This window comes from Canis lupus, chromosome 25, assembly GCF_048164855.1.
Source record: "Canis lupus baileyi chromosome 25, mCanLup2.hap1, whole genome shotgun sequence".
Classification (NCBI taxonomy): domain Eukaryota; kingdom Metazoa; phylum Chordata; class Mammalia; order Carnivora; family Canidae; genus Canis; species Canis lupus.
Window position 1 is genome coordinate 23,220,854 of NC_132862.1, and position 21,734 is coordinate 23,242,587.

The 21,734-nt window shown below is 36.3% G+C and overlaps 1 protein-coding gene across 16 annotated transcripts in view; it reads left to right on the plus strand.

Annotated features, from left to right (window-relative positions):
• The window catches only part of SOX5 (SRY-box transcription factor 5), a 996,739-nt gene that overhangs the window by 162,633 nt on the left and 812,372 nt on the right, over positions 1-21,734 (plus strand). For all 16 annotated transcript variants that reach the window (XM_072798660.1, XM_072798680.1, XM_072798683.1 and 13 more), the window contains one exon: positions 19,570-19,646. The gene's annotated coding sequence lies outside the window, so the exon portion shown is untranslated. The remainder of the gene's footprint in view (positions 1-19,569; positions 19,647-21,734) is intronic.

The following is a 21,734-nucleotide window of genomic DNA, read 5'->3' on the forward strand; positions in this document are numbered from 1 at the left end:
TTAATCACTTACTCTGCTACTGTGTAGAGAGTAGATTACAGGGGGCAAGTGGAAGCAGAGAGAGATCAGTGGGGAGACCATTGTAATAGTCCAGTGAGAAGTGATTCTATCTAGTACTAGTGATAGTAGTTGAGCTGGCGAGAAGTAATCAAATGGTATATATTTCATATATTTTGAATAGCTCTAGCTGATGGTTTGGTTATGGGGATGTATATGAAAAGGACAATTAAGGGTGATTTTTAGATGTTTTGACTTCAGGTATTGAATGGTCAGAATGCCTATAATTAACTCATACATTTAGGGGAAGGTTATAGGATGTAGTGAGGTGGTTACTAAATATAAGTTGTTTTTAAAGATCCATTGTTGGTGAAATTTGAAATATCCTGTAGAAGAAAAGAAGTGGCAGGAGACTCAAGATGAGTAAATGTTACCCTGGATTTAAAATGAGAGAAAAGGATTATATTTCTTATATTTATATTTATTTTTTATATTTATTTATATTTTAGTAAACTCCTAGATTGTGCTTTTTTGTAGATCATTTCTGAACACTTAGAAACAAGATGGTGTTCACAAGAAGCTAGTATGGGTTCTCTAACACACAATCATGCAAAATTAACCTTATTTTTAATAAAGTTATTCTGTTATCAGAATAGAGTATCAGGTACCATCATTTATAAACTATAGTTTTATAATATATCATGTAATTTTGAGCAGAAAGGAAATTGGCTTGGTAACATGAATTAATAGTTGAAGAACCATATCTAAAGGATACAGATTAACATAATGTTATCAGTCTAAAGAGAGGCCTGTTCATCAGTTTATCCTCTTTAATATTTTTATTAAGAACTTTGATGAAGGCAGACTACTTTCTTACACCATACACAAAAATAAACTCAAAATGGATTAAAGACCTAAATGTGAGACCTAAAATCATAAAGTAACCAGAAGAAAATATAAGCAGTAATCTCTTTGACATCATCAGCCTTTGCAACAGTTTTCTAGATATGTTCCCTCAGGTAAAGGAAATAAAAGCAAAAATAGACTATTGGGACTACACCAAGATAAAAAACTTTTGTACAGTGAAGGAAATGATCAACAAAACAAAAGGCAATCTACTAAATAAAAGGTATTTGCAAATGATACATCAATAAGGGGTTAATATCCAACTTATTTAAAGAATTTATACAACTCAGCACCAAAAAACCCCCAAATAATTCAATTAGAAAATGGGCAGAGAATTTGAACAGACATTTTTTCAAAGAAGGCATATAAATGGCTAATATGTTTTAGAAAAAATATTTGGCATCCCTAATCATCAGGGAAATGCAAATCAAAACCACAGTGAGATATCACCTTATACCTGCCAGAATGGTTATCAAAAAGGCAAGAAATAACAAGTGTTGGCAAGGATGTGGAGAAAAAGGAACCCTTGTGCACTTTTGGTGGGAATATAAAACGGTGTAGCCACTATTGGAAACAGCATAGATGTTTCTCAAAAAAAATTAAAAATAGAACGACCATGCAATCCAGTAATTCAATTACTGGGTATTTACCCAAAGAAAATAAAAACATTAATTCCAAAAGATATATGCACTGCTATGTTTATTGAAACATTATTTACAGTAGCCAAAGATATGGAAGTAACCTAAATGTCCATTGATAGATGAATGCATAGAGAAGATGTGGTATGTGTATATTTGTGTATATATACATATATATGAAAGACTATTACTCATACATAAAAAATGATATCTTGCCATTTGTGACATGGATGAACCTAGAGGGTATTATGCTTAATGAAATAAGTCATACGAAGATGAATGTTATATGGTTTTACTTATATGTGGAATCTAAAAAAACAAAACAAAACAAATCCAAAGCAGAAATAGACCTATGGGGATCCCTGGGTGGTTCAGTGGTTTAGCACTTGCCTTCAGCCCAGGGTGTGATTCTGGAGTCCCAGGGTCAAGTCCCACGTCGGGCTCCCTGCATGGAGCCTGCTTCTCCCTCTGCCTGTGTCTCTACCTCTCTCTCTCTGTGTCTTTCATGAATAAATAAATAAAATCTTAAAAAGAAAAAGAAATAGACCTATAAATTTAGAGAACAGACTGATGGTTGGCATGGGAAGGGGGTTGGAGGGAAGGGCAAAATGGGTGTAGGGAGTAGGAGGTATAGGTTTCTAGTTATGGAATGAATAAGTTATGGGAATGAAAGGTACAGCATAGGGAATATAGTCAATGATATTGTAATAGCATTGTATGCTGACAGATGGTAGCCATATAAGTGGTGAGCATGGCATAATGCATAAACTTGCCAACCTGAAACTAATATAACATTGTATATCAAAAAACCCCATTGTATATCAGTTATACTTTAATAAAAACACATATTTTAAATATACGTATATTATTTTAAAAATTATATATGAAATATATAAAATTAATATATTTAGTATATACATTTATATGTCTATAAATATATATTGTATAATATCAAGAAAATACTAACTCCTGAGGCTAAGACCCTGACCTATAAGGTCAAGAACAAAGCAGTTTCAATTCGATATTAAGACTAACCATTGGATTTAAATGGAGAGCATTGACATACTCTAATTTGGTATGGGAAGCATACTAGATACGATGAAAATTAATACACTCTCAAAAACCTCTAAATCTACCAATTAATTTAAGCTATTAACGCAGGTTAGCATAATAATGAGACCTCAAGATTCTTGGCTTATAATGAGTATAATAGAAAGAATGGATATTCCTTGGTAGGGTCCACCTAATTTTGTCTTTAGACTTGACACAGTAGGATAATATGATATGCTAAGGCTTGTCTATTCATTAAAAAAATAAAGAAAAGAACAACTTTGATGAAGGAAGAAAGTTAGAAGTGGACTAACACTTTGGTTCCTGTTTTTGGCAAGGACATGCTTGTCACATTAACCCATTTTATCTCATTGGGTACTTAGAAAGTCAGTGATAGGCTCAATGTTGGCCCAAACTTGACGAGATGAAATTTAATGGTGTAAAAGTAATTATACATATAATTTTAAAATAAATTGGTCAATTATAGGTGGGGATATTTGAGTTTGATACATTTTTAAGATATTCTGGTTGATTTTATGTTCAGTATAAGCCAATAGTAAGATATACCTGCTCAAACAAGTAGTAGTGTCATCTTTAACAGCATTAGTATCCATAACCAGTGAGATAATCACCTGGTAAAAAGTAAAGTAGTCAGTTTGTATGACACTTATGGGTAAAATAATTTGAAGGACATTCACTGGTGAGTTAGAGGGGTAGATACTCTGAAAGCTAATAGTTCACATAAAGAGGAGTTGTTTAGCTTGAAAAAGGGAAATTTAGGAAAGATTTCAATATAGTTCTTAAAAATATCAAAAAAGGATTGGCCTTTGAGTCAGTCAGGGCCACAGATAATGAAAGAAACAGATAATGGGAAAAAAAAAAGAAACATGATGGTCTTAAATGAAATGATTTGGGGAGAATTTAAGAAAGGGAGTAGTTATAAGGATATAGACAGGGTTTTAAAAATACAAGGCAACAGTAAGATACCACTTTGCACTCATTAAAAATGGCCAAAATAAAAAAGACGAAATAATAAGTATTGGTGAGGATATGGAGGGATTGGAACCATCATGCATTGCAGACAGGAGTATAAAATGGGCAGCAGCTTAGAAGAGTCTATCTCTAAGACTCCCACAAGGTTAAATCTTTTTTTTTTTTTTTTTTTTTAGGTTAAATCTTGTGTTACCATATGACGTAGGAATTCTATTCTCCAATTCATCAGAAGTTGAACATGTATGTCCACATGAAAACTTGTACACAATACTCAGAGCAGAATCAATCATAATAGCCAAAAAGTGGAAAGAACCCAAATATCCATCAACTAGTGAATGGATAAATAAAATGTGGCATATCTACACAATGGGATATTACTTACAAATAAAAATAAATGAAGTACTGATACATACTTCAACATGGATGAACCTTGAAAATATTTGCTAAATGAAAGGAGCCAGTCACAAGAGACTATATCTTGTATGATTTCATTGATATGCTCACATAGCAAAATCTATAAAAACAGAAAATAATTTTTTTTTTCTCCTCTAGCGCTGGGAGGTTGAAAGAGTGGAGAATGACCATTAATGGGTATGGAGTTTCTTTTTAGAGTGATGAAAATGTGCTAAAGTTGATTGTGGTAATGGTTGCACAACTTGGTGAATATATTAAAATCCGTTGAATTGTACACTTTAAATGGGTGAATTGTATGATGTGTGAGTTATATCTCAATAAAACTGTTATTAAATGGCACTGACAAGGTTGGTACAGTGCTCTGGGGATAATAATAGCAGAGAGTTGTCACTACCTCTAGGCCTAATGGGACCAGGAGAGGGGAACTGTATGGAGAGACTCACCTAACTGGGGAGATACCACCAGATTCTGAAAGTCACTTGCAAGGAGGAAGCTGCAGAAATACATACCTTGACCTTGCTTTTGTCTTACTCTTTGATCTCCTGCTGATGCCTCTCATTTTCAAAACCCAATCAGAAGCCTGGGAGCAAGGGACTCTCTTGATATGTTATAGAAATCAGCAACCCAGGGCGAAGCTAGGTGAAAGGTAGAGCTCGAATGTGGGTGTGAAACACAAGTGCTTATGTGTAGCTTTGAAACTGAGACCAGTAGAGGAAAGTTAAAATGAGATGTTTTGCTTCAAAATGAAATGCATTTTGATTTCTGGAAATAGAGTTGTACTGAATCTGAAATGATAATAGAGAAATTACATAGAGGATTCTAGTTTTAAATTAAGGATTGAATTAATTACCTCTGAAATTTCCTTGCACTCTAAGTTTCTGTCTCTAACCCCTGGCATATTGGCACTGATTGCGTTATCATTTGGCTAGCTGTGGTTTAGAAGTTCAAGATTTGGGCTTTGGCTAACAGAACATGGAATAGATAGATTTTGATGATAGTGAAAAAGCACAGGGAATATTATAAGTATGGAGTGGTCATCTTGAGTTCAACTTCACTGACAAATAAATTGAACTCTAAAGTGGTTCAAGTTTGAGGAGAGAAATGGCAAAAGAAAAAGAAAGAAGCTTGTTGTCAAAGATGTAGGATTTGGAGAAATAAAATTTGCCTACTTAACAATTTTACTGATTATATTAGCCCTACTTTCCTTTTTAGTTTAAAATGACAGTAAAATATGGCACTTTAATATTCTAAGAAAATTATATTTGGCTTTCATGAACATGAAAGATGTCAAAGAAACGTGTATATCTTCTCTCTTGTATGTTTCACTAGGTTTCCTGCTGGATCTGTAGGGGAAGTGCTAGATCTGCCATAGAACCCACACCTTATTCTGTGCTGGCCAAGAGGCATGCTTTATGCCACTCCTCACTGCTTTTGCCTAAAGAGGATCTATAGGGATGGGATATGGGATGAAAGTGATATTAGAAGAGAGTGGAAAGTGCTTGAGTGATGATGTTAATGAAGATGCTAGGTGCAGTAACCTCACAGTTTGCAGGCTACTTACCTTGAGGAATTAGGTAAGTTGTTTAATGAGTTTTATGGTTTTCTAAAATTGGTAATTTCACTTTTGTGCCATATTATATCTATTACATTAAATGTATAGCAATATAATCAAATACATGGTCCAGTGCCAAAATCCAGAAACGAAGATGCTCATTTACAACTGTGGACATTATGCAAATAAACCACTGATTATATCCTGCCAACTGAAATGGTTGTAGGATTTGAAAAGAATATTCAAGGCTGTGGAAGTATATTTTCTATTTCTTTTAATTTATTTCTGGACATCCAGATATATATTATAAATACTTGATTAGACTTCTTGGATTTTTAGAAATTAATTTTTTCCTCTCAATATTTTGTACAGTAAATTTTACTCTTTACTTAAGGCCAATAGTTTTAGATTACTCTTTCTTTATTTCTATAAGTGCTATTCTAATTTTTATTAACTAGCTACTAAAATTGTCAATTCATTGAAATGGATGGCATTTCACTGGAATAGGGCATTTATTTTGGTGGAGGACATTTAGTATAGGATTATTGTTCAGATAGATATTTCTCAGTTACATGACAAGAACCCAGGAGTACAATTTTCTCAAATGCTTCCAATTCCCCAATATTTATGTGTGTTTTTTACTTCAGTATTGTTTTTGGTTTCACAATGCAAGAGAAGACATTTATCTATATTTTTTTAATGAGACATTTGGCTTCAGTGTAACAAATATTTGTGAATAACATAGGGTTAATATTAGAATTAAATGATTTAATGCTTATAACACAAAGGATCTGGTATGTAGAATTATAAAAGTTATACATAAGGCCTACCACATAGTAGACCATAGTAAAAGATAGCTATGATGTTGGTGGTGATGATGATGGTGGTGATGATAGTGACTTTAAGGTAATTATACAATTATCAAAGTCATTTTTACATAATGATTTAAAGGGAAAGACATAATTTTGTAAAAACCTTAAAACATTTAATTTTTAAATTTATTTTTAAATTTTCTATACATCTTAAAGCTGAAACATAAAACTTCAAATATGCTCAGCATGAGGTCTCATCAACAGACCCTCAGCATGTATGTTTCCTTGCCATTCATGGAAAAAATGTGAGCCATACTCATCCAGGGATGGTGCTAAATATTTGTTCTTCTGGATTATCTGAACTCCAGTCGTAGTGAGTCAGACTACCAAACTTAGTCTATTACTTTAGTATTCATTATGTGCGTTGACAGCATGAATTTAACTGCCTATGATTTATCAGTATATGATGAGCTTTAAGAAATTGTCTCTATTAAAACCAAATGACTGTATAAGGATTTCTGTACTTTTTAAAAGACCATTCTTTTAGATGCTGCAAATTCTGTCCTATCTTTTAAATAAAGACTCATTTGAAAACAACTGCTTGTAGCATTCAGGAGCTTGGGAAAATTTTTGTTTGGGGAATATAAATTTCTGTTACATTGTAGTTTCTCTTCTGAACTCCACACACACATATCCAAGTGGTTCCTTGGCAATTCCAGGTGGCACATGTAAATGAGCCCCTGATGTTCCCTTCACACGTGCTCCCAGGGAAATCTTCCGCTAGTCAGTTAAAGGAAAATCCATTCTTCCCATTGCTGAGACCCCAAACCTTTCATCATCCTTGACTCCTCTCTTTCACTTATATCCCCCCTAATCCCTCAACAAAACTATCAGCATAACCTTCAAAATATTTCCAGGATCTGACAACCTTTCTTCATCCCCACTAATTCCAGTCTGGTCCAAGCAGCCATCATTTCTACTTAAGGCTGGAGGCTTCTAACTGGACTCCTGCCTTTGTTCCCCTTCAGTCAGTTTTCAAATGGCAGCCAGGGTGGCCCTTTACATTGTAAAGCAGATTAGTCATATTATGTCCTCTGCTGCAGGGTCTTACTGACTTCCTTTCTCAGGGGAGTCCTTGAGCCTCAAGGAGCAGAGTGAGCCCCCAGCACACTCCTAGCGGAGTTCGCCTTCTGCTGCTCCCCGCTCACTGACTCTGCAGCAGTCATACTGCCCACTGTTCTTTCTCTAACATGCCAGGTGTCATGCCTCTTAAGACCCTCGCACTCCTATCAGGTGCCCTCTGCTGCAAGGCTCTTCCTTCATTACTAAATGAGTCATTCCAACACTTTCTTCAGGTCTTGACTCAAATGGCACCTTCTCGGTGAGGCTCTTCCTTCTTCTCTATCTACAATTTTATCTAGCACTTCCCTTACTTTAATTTTTCTCCTAGCGCTTCTCTAATGAATATAGTATATTCCAATTCATTTATCTTGTTCAGATTTTATCTCCCTGAGTAGAATATTAGCTTCACGAGGGCAAGGAGCTTGGTCTGTTTTGTTTACTGCTCTATCTCCACAGCCCAAGTTACTTCCTAGCAAATGGAGACATTCAACAGATATATGTTGAATAAACGAATAATTTATAGTTGATTTTGGCTGATGTTCTGTATTTACGGATACAGAAAGATAATGCACCTTGTTTTCTTCTTGAATTCCATGTAGACAGCTTTGAGTTAAAGTCAAATTCATACTGAATTATTTTTCATTCCTATTCTCCCTGAAGTACTTGTTAAATTAACCACAAGTCTTTTGAATTTATTTATCCAACTTTTATTGAACACCAAACTGTGTGTAGGTCTCTGCACGAGGCTCTTAAGAGACATGATCCACCTTTTAAAAGACATTTTCAATTTAGTTAGTAAGGCAAAACTAGCAAATAAGCTGTATAGAAAGGCTGTTTTCAAATATAAGAGAAGGCTGTTTGAGAGGGATTCATAGACTACTTGACTGAGATTTTTATCAGAAGAATGTGTTCTCATCCCATCTATTGGTTATAAGTTGGGGTACATGACTTGATTTTTTTAATAAAAGATATTCTAGGTGAGTTCATTAATCCACACAACCATTCATTGAGGATCATTGATTTAATAGCCATGTATGTATGTATTGTACTTATAAACAGACAAACATTCCCTTCACTTTATTTATCAGGGCCTGCCTGGTGTATTGTCACTGTAACTGAAGGTTTCCTAATTTATTTTATTTTGTTATTATTATTTCCTTAAGATCTTATTTATGAGAGACACACAGAGAGAGGCAGTGACATAGGCAGAGGGAGAAGCAGGCTCCCTGCAAGGAGCCCGATATGGGACTTGATCTCAGAATTCTGGGATCACGCCCTGAGCCGAAGGCAGATGCTCAACCACTGAGCCACCCAGGCATCCTGAAGGTTTCCTAATTTAAAGAGGCATTCTAAATTTATTAACTTTGGGGGAACAATTTATATTAATATTAAAAGTAGACACGTATTTAATTATACTTGCTTCCTCCTTATGAAACAGGATGTTCTGGTTGCTTGTTTTGGTTTTTAGTTTGTCAACAAGTAAAGCTGCCACTTCATCTGAAGCAGTGTCTGGCTTTTTGAGCATTTGTTGTGGCCAGACTGCCCTTTTGCTATTTGTAGCTGAATGAGCATTTATGCACTTCCCATGATACAATTCTCACACTAGTAATGCATGCCTTTCAGAAACTGGACTGGTCTTGTGCATTCTATTTGTGATTGCCACCTCAAGTAAAAATTACACTAGTGCAAAATCTGCAGACTAATTTTCTCAATCTGTTGCATGCTGCCCTGAAAATGCCCCCTTTGGGAGTTTTACTTGTTTCAAACTTTGGTGGAAATTTCAGGGACTTTCTTTCTGATTAGTTGCCTATTATTAAAGAAAATACAAATCTCCTATTGTATTTTTCTTTTTCATCTTTATATTTAGGTGAAGCTGGACATACAGACCAAGCAGTATAAACAATTTGCTATCATCATCATTTTGAACTTAGGCATCAAATTCTTTGTTTTTCCTCAGTTTACTCTTGTGCATCCTGCTTTCCTTTTTAAAAAATATTGCAAGAGAATGAGACAATTAAAAATACTTGCCCTTGAAAATAAAAGCATCATGAGTCTCAGTTTGGAAAAGGTTTTATCTCTGGGTTCTATGAGCTAGATGCACACTAATTTACAGTGCTGGAACCAAATGGGTTGAAAATCCTTGTTTTCCCACCAGATGGGTTATTTTAAAATATCACAAAACTTCTGAGGTTATTTACATTACAAATGTGCTTCTTCGCACACATCAAGAATTGAGTACCATGTTTTGACAGTAACTCCTTTATGAAATTATATGTTGCGCAAGTAGAGTAAAATTCAAGTCATTCTCAAGGGAGCAGGCTTATGAATCTGGATGAGGTCACACCTCTTTAAAGATGCAGTTTGATAATCCGACATCAAAACAAAGGAATTCTGTTAATCCTCTCACAAAAGTGCAAATTGCTAATCAGATCCCTGGGCTGGGCTGGCAGCTTGGTAAACAATGAGCTTGGCAGAAGAGCAATTTTGGGCGGATAGATAGCTGAGAAGCTTGGGGTACCAACTTTGCCCCTGTGTTAGCCCAGTTGGGCCTGTTGTTTCGAAACAATTATGTTTGTCAATGGAGGTGGTTCTTGCAGTTATTGTGTTCTTGTGCTTTTCTCCTTCCATGTTAATGATGATGCAAATCAATCTTCCTGTCTTTCATTTCACTTCACTGGTGTATAGGCTACTATGCCCCTATATTCTTTTCACTTGGATGCATGTGTCTTTTGAATTTTCATTACACATTCCTTTACAAGCCCAGAGGGTTTTCCTTCCTTCCCACAAATAGTGTGGTGGTATTTGAAAAAGGAAGAATAAATCTTAACCCAACTGAAAAAAAAAAAAAAAAAAAAAGTCTCTTCTGGAAGGTGTAATAGTTGGGATTCCTTTTTTTTTTTTTTTGATAAATGATAAATCCCGATTTGAGACAACTTGAGGGGAAAAGCTGGAATTTGTTGTACAAAGGAGTACAAAGAAAGCAAATAACCAAATTGAGGGAAGGCAGAAATGTAGATTGGCCTTAGGAGCAGTTGGGACCAAGAAGTCATACTCTGTCAGGGTTTGATCCCTTTGTCTTGTCTCCCTGTCACTTTAGATAGTGACTTTACTCTTTCTTGTTCAATAGAGATTTCTCTATAGGGAAGGAAATGTCCCCATTGATGACAGCTCAGGAAGTTTATAGCTGGCTGCTTTTTCCACTTAAATAAAATATCTCAGGGAAGGACTCTGATTGGCTTTGCTCCTATCAGGTGCTTATCCTGGACTCATCAACCCTGTGTATACATAACTTCATATTTGTCAGAATGTAGAAGGTACTTGCTGTTTGTTTTACTCTGTCATCTTCAGATTTATTGAAATGTGTAACTGGCCTGAAGAATTCCACAAACTGATGACTGTCTCAGTGAGTGGAATTACTTTACACATCTCAACACCACTTTTTCTAACTCTAATTCTATTTCACTCTCTTGGTATTTCCAACTTTCACCCAGATGTGACTAAGAATTAACTTGAAAGTGAGAAATACAACTTCTTCATTTTAAAAGGGGATTTCGTTAAGAGAGTGCACTGTTTTGAATACTTCTAGCTAGTTGTGTGTCTTCTATTAAGACAGTGTTTGGAAATTATTTGGGTGCAGTGCCTGTGTTGAGTGCCTGTGTCTGTGTTGGAGTGAAAATTATAGTTTGGGTTGTGGAGTTATCTTTTGATAGGTAAGAGTAGTGTACTTTTGCTGCGGTACAGTATGGGCTGCAGATGATGTGTTGGTTTTCAGTCAGATGAATGATACAGAAATGATAAATCTACATCTGTAAGAGGAGAAATGCATCAAATGTAGAGGTTCGGGGTAGAGGCTGCCCTGGTGGGACTGTGCTACCCACAGCCAAAGCTTTCTGAATAAGAGCACTGTCTTTTTAAAAGCAATAGGGGGTGAGGATTGAGGGAGTGCTCACAGCGGTAAGTATAACACAGCTGTGCTCTGTTTATGCTTCGGCTACAATAAAAAAGCTATAAAATGTGAGATGTCATAGCTCCACTTTGCTTTATTTATACTATTTCCTCTGAGCTCTGTCACACTGCACATTCATCTGCTAAGTTGCAGCAAGAATGGAGATTAAAATATCACAGCTCAAAATAGGAGTCAAGCGGAAGGAGATTCATCATAGCCCTATTAAAAATATGTAAATATGGGAATGAAGTCATTTTAAAGCTATACAGCCCTCCTCCTTTATGAGTTAAGATCCCTTGAGCAAGTCGTAGGCTGTGCAAGGGACAGGGCTAGAGCACTTGTTCCCCATTTCTCTCACCCATGGAATCCTTTTAAGATTAAAGACTTTGAACTGAACTGCAAATATACATGTTTTCCTACAGTCATGCCTAAATTAATAATGGCAGGAAATCTGATGCAAAACAAAAAACAAAAGATGTGATAATTAAAGATTATACATTGCTCACTTAGAATTATTAAAATTAATATACGAAATCTTTTTGACCTCATATATGAATGAAATTTGAGAAATGTCCAGAAGTATCCATAGACAGTAAAGTTCCAAGAAGGAAACTGAGACTCAGAGATGTAGTCTGGCTTTCCAAAATCCCATTACTAATGATAAAGCTAAGACTGGAAGCTAGCGTTCCTCCCTAAAACTTTGCTAATAAATGACTTCTCATTTTCTTTATCTGTAGTCTTTACAAAAATTTACCCTCTGCTGTCTATATAATGTGCTTAGGAAAGTCAGGAATAGGCTTTCTGGATGGATAAATCTCCAATGATATTTATTAACAAGCCTTTTATGCTCTCTTCTGTGTGTTGCTGAATGACTGTTAGCATTTTGGCCTCCTTATTTTCCACATGTGTAATAGTAGTAATAATAAAGACCAACATTTACTACATACTTATTGGGTGCCAGGAGTGGTCCTGTTTGCTTGATGTGTATACGTTATTTTGCTACTCACAACAACCCGATCCTGTAGGTGTAATTCCTCATATCTTGTAGAAACTTGTGGAAACTGATGTATAGATCACATAGCTAATGAGTGAGGACAGGAATTCAAACCAAGTAGGTTGGCTTCTGAGCCTGCACCCTCAGCCACAATGGCCTTTCCAAAAGTTTTAGAAAAAGACCAAGAAGAGCACTAGGCTGGAAAAGAGAAGCCCTGGATTCCAGGCACAGTCTTGCCATTATGCTAGTAAACTAATTTTCCTCACCTGTAGAATGCAGTTAAGAAATGATTATATCCTTTCCAGTTTCAACTTGGTATGCATTTCTATACTATCACCTTACAAAAATAAATTTTTGAGCAATAACTTCTTCCTGCAGTCTTATTTAACTGTAGTTTCAGAAATGGCTATGGTGCCATTTCTAATATGCAGTGATTCTAGAACTTCTTTTGTCCTGTACTTTTCACTGTGTTTTAGGTGATTTTTTTTGGCTGCAATTAATAGGAGTATCCTAGCTAGCTAAGGAGCTTCTAGCTGTGTGATCTTGAGCATATTTCTTAATTTCTTGTCACAGTTTTCTTGTCTGTAAAATAAAGGTCCATACCCATAGAGTCATTTTGAGAATTAAGCTAGATATAATATGTAAAGCACTTAGCATGATGTCTGTGCATAGTCACGACCATACAATAGCAAAGTGTTTGATTATGATCACTGTGGATCACCCCCCCCATCTGATTTAACATCTCTGCCTCTCATTCTTCATGCTAGTTCTTTTATTGTGATTGGCCAGTTAGCTTTTTTGTGCCTGTATTCCTGTATTAGGAATTCCTGTTATGATACTATCAGAAGATGCTGTCTACTTGAAGTGGAAATATGAGAGCAGATGGGACTTTGGAAATCAGATAAGATAGCCCCTTAATGTGGTGATTTTAATATCCTGAAAGAACAAGTGACTTGTCTAACACTCAGCTCGTAGAACACAAAGGTATAACCTATAGGTCCTAAGAGCAGTTTCCAATAGAGTACTGCTACCTATGGAATTATTAAATAGAACATGTGAAGGTTCTTGAGATTTGTCAAAAGGACCACAACACACATCTTCGTAGTTTAAATTAGGCAAATTGCAAGAGTATTTTAGATTTATAGTGATTTAAGATTTTAGATCATATGTCTTTTGGGACGACTTCACGAGAGGAGATGAGGATGCTTTAGGCTGGTAGAGGAATAAAAGTGGTCATCTTTCTTATTGACTCTTAAGAAATTTATGTTTTTGGTTTTTTCCTCCATTTTGAGTGAGGTAACATGATTTTAAACAGTATGGGAAGAAGTAGACCTAATATATTTAGAGAATGTATAAAGGCATAAGAAAAAAGATTTTTATAGTGATTTGGGTAATTTAAATAGAGAAATAGTCTGATAAAACATTAAAATAATTTTTGGGACACATCCAGTTGAGTCACAATGTATCAACATATACTCTAATATATAGGGGAAATGGAGCTGTTTCTATAATGTATTCTTGTTCCTGAGTCCCTACCCTGAAGGGTACTTTGAAAGGCAATCAAAAGTAAGTACAATATAGTACAAAATAACTCGGTGTTCTCACTATCAAATCACCTCTTTCTGTTATTTTTTTCCCCCTCTATTTACGAGGCCCAGGACTAGGCAGGGGCAAGAGAGGCACCTTGGCTGTAGAATGTAAGGAGGCATCCCTCATTGGTGGTAACCCTGCCAAGTTAATGACCCTGAGAGGGATGACTCCTTACATTTTGTACTGTCCTCAGGGCTTCACAAACCTCACTTTCATGTTGGCTCTGCCCATCCACACTAAGAAAACCATCTTTAAGGGGTTTACGCATCATTGTGGCTGGTGTGGGAGTGCGGAGCATCACATCTGTGTCTGCTGGCCCTGGGGTTGTTCTCTGTATCCTTCTTGGCTTCTGCTCTACTGTCTCTATCAGTAGAGGCCTCTATTCTTGATTCTGTAGTGGGCCCCACCTGGATTTTGAGCCAGAGCAGCTGCTGCTGATCTACCATTGTCTTGAACTTGAGGTCCCTTCCTTTTCTCACCCCAGGGCTTTCTCAGTCTTTCTCTGTGTCAAGCTTGTGTGTGTGTGTTGGAAATTTTCAGGTTCTTTGCACATGTACACAACCTGTGAAGAATAACCGATTTTAACTCAGTCTAACTGGGAACTTTCCTTCACCAGTGTTTTATTTCTCCATTGCCACGTTAGACGGGTACAAGGCTTATGACGGGGATTCCCTGAGAGGCTTCTTAACTTCTCCATCCCCTCTCTGTTTTCCTGTATTAGACATAATGAGAAACTGTCAGCTCATAGGCCCTTGGATTCCTTTTATCCAGCTGATCTTCTCCTGCCCCACCTCCTTATTGGTTTAATAAGATATGCAGAAAGCCTGGCCCCTATTTCTGGGCTCTGTCTCTCTCCTTGTCCTAGATTTCTTTTCCCCTTCTTGTCTGAGTACACGAGAGTTCCTATATTGGGTCTTTCTGTTAGCATCCACATTTTGCTCTTGTTTTTTTCCATAAGGAATTTTTGGAAAACTTTAAACAACTTTTCACTCTCAAATTCTGTCATTCAAGATTGTTGTCTCACTAGGTAAGCTGATTAATAGCCCCTTTGTTCTAGATAGTATTTGAGCTCCCAGCTTGCATACTGGAATCTACAAAGGGCCAGACCTCCAGGAACTCCTAATTGAGATAGAGAGTATAGAGGGTCAGGAGGAATTATCATTATCTGAACTAACACAGGTTATTTCATGGGCTCTCATTCCTTACCTCCTAGCCTAATTCCTACTCTCAAGTTAGATTCTCTCCATTATGTGTGTGTGTGTGTGTGTGTGTGTGTGTGTGTGTATATATATATATATAAAATACCCTACCCCACAGAAGGGAGTAGATCCAGGGTTAGCGCCTCCCAAGACGAACTACTCATTCATAATCACTTTTTGACTCTAGGAATTTGGGATGCATACCCTTCCTGAGTTTTCTTTCTATATTCTGTTTATGCAGGATGCAAGCATGTAATCTCATGCAATTTTAATACATTATGGTCAATATTATTATATGATTAGGAACAGTATTTTATGGGAGAGAAGGGGTGCCTAATTTTGCCAAGAAGTGTCACAGAGGACTTCCCAGAGGAGTGAAGCCCAAGGTAGGGATTAAAGATTAATTATAGTCTTTTATGGATAAGATGGGAAGTATATTTTTGAAAGAGCAAAGCTCAGTGAAGAACAGGACCTTGTCTATCATACTGACCATTGTGTTCCTATCACCTAGCAAAGAACTTGGCATCCTCTACATAAATATTTAGTGTATAAGTGGATAAATGACTATCTTGAGGGCCATCAAAATTGCTATTTTGAGTAAGTGTACAACAAGATGAGATTTGTGTTTTATTACAAATAATATGAGAGCATTGCAGTAATGATTAATGAAAAGGGAATGAGACAGGGAGGAGTTTTATAACAAGTTCTATGAAGGCTCCTGGGAGATTCCTTTTAAGTGGCCTCCAACCTCTCTCTAGATACTGAGAGTCTGTCACTCTGAACCCAACATATGGTAGTTTCCCATGTATGCCTTAAGACGACATGAGCACTGACTGTTCCCACCTCTTAAGATGGCCCCCAAAAATCTAGAGATAATTCACGGAATATTTAAGAGTCACTTTCTCCACACCTTTCATATAAGAGATAGAGAGTTGAGGTTTCCAAATGATCTGTTTTATAGGCAATAAATACATTTTTGTCATCATCCATATGGCCTGCTATAATAAAAATACCATAAACTGAGTGGCTTATAAACAACAGAAATTTATTTCTCACAGTTATGGCAGCTGAGAAGCCCATAATCAAGGCACATTGTGTCTGGAGAGAGCCTGCTTTCTAGATGGCCATCTTTTTGCTGTAACTTCACAAGGTAGAGGAAGGTCGGGAGTTCTGTGGGGTCTCTTTGATAAGAGCACTAATCCTATTCATGAGGGCTCTACCCTCATGAACTAAGTACCTCCTAAAGGCCCTACCTCCTAATACTATCACATTGGGCATTAGATTTTAGCGTATGAATTTTGGAGGACAAAAACATTCAATGTGTAGCTTATGCATAATATCTTTTCTGTATTTCTTGTTCAGAGTGGGTCTATAAATTTCCAGCATTGGCTATGGTAACTAGGAGTCTACATGGTTAATTCATCTGGGCATATAACTGATACTTATTTTCAGAGTGAAAGACTAAAGAAAGGTCAGTAAAATACATGCAGTTTTGTTCCTTTGTGTACTAGTTTCTCTTGGTGTGTGTGTCATATTAACAGAAACTTAGTGGCTTAAGACAATGCCTGCTTACTAGCTCAGAGTTCTTCAGGTCAGGAGTCTAACATGGCTTGGTTCTCTCTGCCCAGAGAACCACAGGTTGAAATCAAGGTTGGCCTGGATGAGTTCTTCATCTGTACACTCTTGAGGGAAACAATCTGCTTCGAAACTCATTCTTGTTGGTATAATTCAGCCCTTTGTGGTTGTAGAGATGAGGTCCCTATTTCCTTGCTGGCTGTCAGCTGGGGCTGTCCATAGCTCCTGGAGGCTCTATCCTGAAGCTGTGTCACATCTTCCTTATGCTTTAAATCTCTATTTTCTTCTATCTTTGACCTCTAGCTCAAGATTTGAAAGGTTGGATCCAACCAGACATTTCCTTTGTTTTAAAGTCCACTGTGGGGCAGCGCGGGTGGCTTAGTGGTTTAGCGCCACCTTAGGCCTGGGGCATGGTCCTGGGAGCCTAGGATCGAGTCCCACGTCAGGCTCTCTGCATGGAGCCTGCTCCTCCTGCCTGTGTCTTTGCCTCTCTGTTTCTCTCTCTGAATCTCTTGTGAATAAATAAATAAAAAATCTTAAAAAAAAAAAAGCCACTGTGTTATGTAATATAACCTATTTCGGAGAGTGAAATATTCACATTTCTAGGGACTGTGCAGACCATGTTTCCCATTTAGGAGAATTTGGAAGGGGCATCTTAAATTCTGCATACCAAACTTTTATTTATAACACTTTTTTTTTTAAACAAGATTTAAACAGCCTCTTACAGAGTGTAATCTAATCACTTAGAAAAAGCAAAAATAAAAGTATGATTTAATTAATGTTTTGTTTGAAAACTAGCACATCTTTTGATGAAGGTAATTTTCTAACATCTGACCTTGACAGATGTACTATTACTAATCTTTAGAAATTTTACTTGTGACTCACTCACTTCTGATTATTCCTAGGATTCACATTACCAGAACAAAACATTTCTATATTTATTACTAAGAGTGTAGCAATGGGAGTGGTTTTTATTGTTTATGCAAGGAAAAACAAACAATGCCATGTAATCTATACATAAATGCCATCACCTCAAAGTGATTTTTTTTTTCAAAGTGATTTTTAATAGTAAGAGCTTTGTTAAGTTACCTTGAATGATAAAGTAAAATATCTTTCAAAGTTTTGGGGATTTCTAAATTTAAATAAGGGAAGTACAATTAGGGATGTCTGGGTGGCTCAGCAGTTGAGCGTCTGCCTTTGGCTCAGGGCATGATCCTGGAGTCCCAGGATCAAGTCCCGCATCGAGCTCTCTGCATGGAGCCTGCTTCTTCCTCTGCCTCTCTCTGTGTCTCTCATGAATAAACAGATAAAATCTAAAAAAAAAAAAAAAAGAAAAAAAAGAAAAGAAAAGGAAGGTACAATTAGTTAACTATAAACTCAGTCAACTACAAACACGCTTCCCCACATACTCCTCATTTCTGACACCAACTACAAGTTTGAGGGGTTTCTAAAACCACCTTCAGGTTTGAGAGTTTGCTAGAAGTATTCACTAAAACAGATTATACTCAAGGTTATAGTTTACTATAGGGAAAAGATACAAATTCAAATCAGCCAGGGGAAAAATTATAGGCTGAGTCTCAAGGTGATTAAGAATAAGGCTAAGGCTGAGTCTGAGTATGAGGCTTGAAGAACCAACCACAGAGCTTTCATTGTCCTCTCCTTATAGAGTCAGGATGCATTACTTTCCTAGCATCAATATGACACTATGCATGGAGCATTACCAACTAGGGAAGCTCACGTTGGTGTCCAGAATTTTTAATGGGATGTGATCACATACTGCCAAGTCACTGACTTTTAGTCTCCAGCCCCTCCTGGATATTACTATTGAGTTGATACTTTTAGTTTCCAGTTCCTTCTAGAGGCAAAATCAAAATTGATATTTCATGGCCCCGAGCCCCCATCCAAAATCACAGTTTGACTGCCCTGTGCCCAAAGCTCTCAGGCAAGCAAAGACACTGCTGCCAGAGATGGTACTTAGAGGGCCTAGAGATCACTTCTTAGTAGCCAAAGACAAAGGCCCAGATCTTTCCTTGCATAAAATTAACTCTTTATCACACAGAAAAAGAGGGAGGGAAAGAGAAATGAATGCAAATAGTAGTTATCATTTATTGAGGGCATACTGTGTGGCAGACAGTGTGCTAAGTATTGCTTCTTTTAATTTTTTGAACATTATTTGAAAGATGCTATGATTATTTTTGTTTTTGTTTTTTAAAGATTTTATTTATTTATTCATCAGAGAGAGAGAGAGAGGCAGAGACACAGGTAGAGGGAGAAGCAGGCTCCATGCTGGGAGCCTGATGTGGGACTCCATCCAGGGTCTCTAGGATCAGGCCCTAGGCTGAAGGTGGCGCTAAACCGCTGAGCCACCTGGGCTGCTAGATTATTTTTCTTTTGAAGATAAACTGAGATTTATAGATTAAGAGATTTACCAAAGACCATGTAAATAGTTGATGGTGGAACCAGTATGTAAACCCGTGTCAGCCTAACTCAAAAGTACATGATAATGCTTTATTGCTTCCACCAAAATCAAAGGACAATAAGAACATATAATGTGATAAGAATTTAGGAGCAGTTATGCTTAAGAATTGTTTTCAGGACAAAGTTGTCATTCAAATATATAAGAATGTGCACTGCTATTTTAATAAGTAGGATATAGAGGAAGAGAGGATTGATATATAGAATTGTTATGTCATTAAATTCATACCTTCCAAATGGATTCCAGTCAGAACTGTATCATTTAATTAATTCAAACAGATTTATGAGGTATGCATTGTATCTCAGGTGCTGTGCCGGCCTCTCGTGACCCGAAGATGATGACCAACATGTTCCTGTCCACAAGGAGCTAGCGATCCACTGGGGTATGTAAGCGGTTTTTATTTTTTAATATTATGTTACTTTTAAGCAAAGCAGAGAGCATACAATGTGTATTTTGCCTACAAATCCTGCAAGCATTTGGAACAATTTTATTCAACTAGGTGAGCTAATGATAAAGTTACTAATTTGGAGATCATTGTTCATATAATGAAATCGAATATTTAAACTCAGTTTCAATTTTTTGGTATATTCTTTAATAATAGAATAGATCTTCAAAAAGCAAAATTACGTCATGAAGAAAAAACACATAGCACTGAGATTTGTCTGTATTTCCTACTTACAGAAGTACGTGAGGGCAAATGAAAGGAGAATGGGAATGCCACCAGAGTACATCATGCATAACAACAATGTGCATTTCTTCTTCATGCTTGTAATGTTGATACTTTGCTTTTCATTGGTTACTTTAGTGATTATTTTTGCCTTTCATTTTCTCCTATTTCACTGATTTCTCCAATTGAGCAAAGTCCATATTGGGATAAAATAGGATTCCTTGTTTAGTTAATGTTGATTTTGGCAAATATGTATTTTATTTAAGTTACAATAATAGCCCTCATGCTTACAATCCACCATGCAGTATGCTGGGAGTGGTCCTGAAGAAATAGTAATAGTAATATAAATATTACATTCCAATTATACTTTATATATTTTATAACTTAATGTACAGGAATAGAGTTAGAAATAAAATAATAAATTTAAGTGAACTTGATATCTAGTAGCTCATACTGATGCTACACAACACTAACAACAATATATTTGGACCTATTTAATACATATATTAATATGCTATCTAGATTAAACATCATAAGTGCTGAGAGTGCAGTTGTGATCATTTTAAAATGTGAGCAACCCAAGAAAAAAAAGTCCCTTTTTTTTGCAATATGATTTTAATTTTTAAAAGCATTTAATTTTATAAACCATATCCATCATCTTTGCATAGATAAATGTTGTGGCAATTTTTTGAATGAACCTTTTGGTTCCCTAAAGAAATTATGGATACTCTATAAATTTATAAATGAAAGGCCATTCATCAGAGTTATAAATATGAGTGGTTCTTGTGCTGATGCCCATGTAAACTTAAAGTGGTTTAATATCTATTGGCTTTTGCGTATAGTTAGAACAGCAAAAGAATATAGATACTGTCATACTTACATGGTGTCATAACATTGGAAAATGGTGAGAACGACATGAAATATTTTTTGAATAGCATGGCATTTCCTTGAATTACTGCTGGCAATAGAACATAAATCAACCTTGATGGATATTCCAAAGATGTTTATTAATCTATTCATTTAATCTGAAATACTCACTCTTGGCATTTATAGAGCCAGTTCAAAGGAAGTGGCAAGTGCTTCTAAACCCCAGCAGTTACTTTTAGGGGCCTCATACTTATGTCAGCTAGGTCTGGTTGGAATGGAGATTAAAATGCATAAAAATCCTTTCCTCCTAATCTGTGCTAAAGATATTTGCTTGACTGAAATATATTTTCTTGTGTATGTCTAATAAAAATCTCAATTTGTTCCATCGTTGATGAAATTTACAACATGGCTCTCTATTTGAATTTCCAGTTTTTAATCTGTTTTCCTCCCTACCAACTCCCCCAAATTGGAAGATAATCCTGTACTTGCATATTTTGACTGAAAAGGACTGGAAAACTGACCAAATTCCTCTGCACCAAATTAAGAAACAGCATATGGCATATGATTTTGACAATATGTAATGAGACAGGTAGGATGGACGGATTGTAAAGATACAGAGAGGGAAAATCTTATTTGATAGTAAAGGTCAGAGAAAGCCAGTGGCACTTAAGCTGAAGAAGGAAGGAGAGTCAACTATGCATATGTTGTGGAGTAAGATGGTATGGATGTGTAGGCATGTATGTGTGTTATTTATTAAAATATGGAAAATCTAGGCATAGAGCTAAGTTCTTTATTCAAATAATGTAAGCAGGATTAGGCTTCTTGTCATTTCTTAGCTTCCACTAATACAGATTCAGTCTTGGCTTCACTTGGGAGCAAGATGGTGGCAATAGCATTGCTTCAGCATCAGCATCTTCTCATGCTTCATTCAGAAAA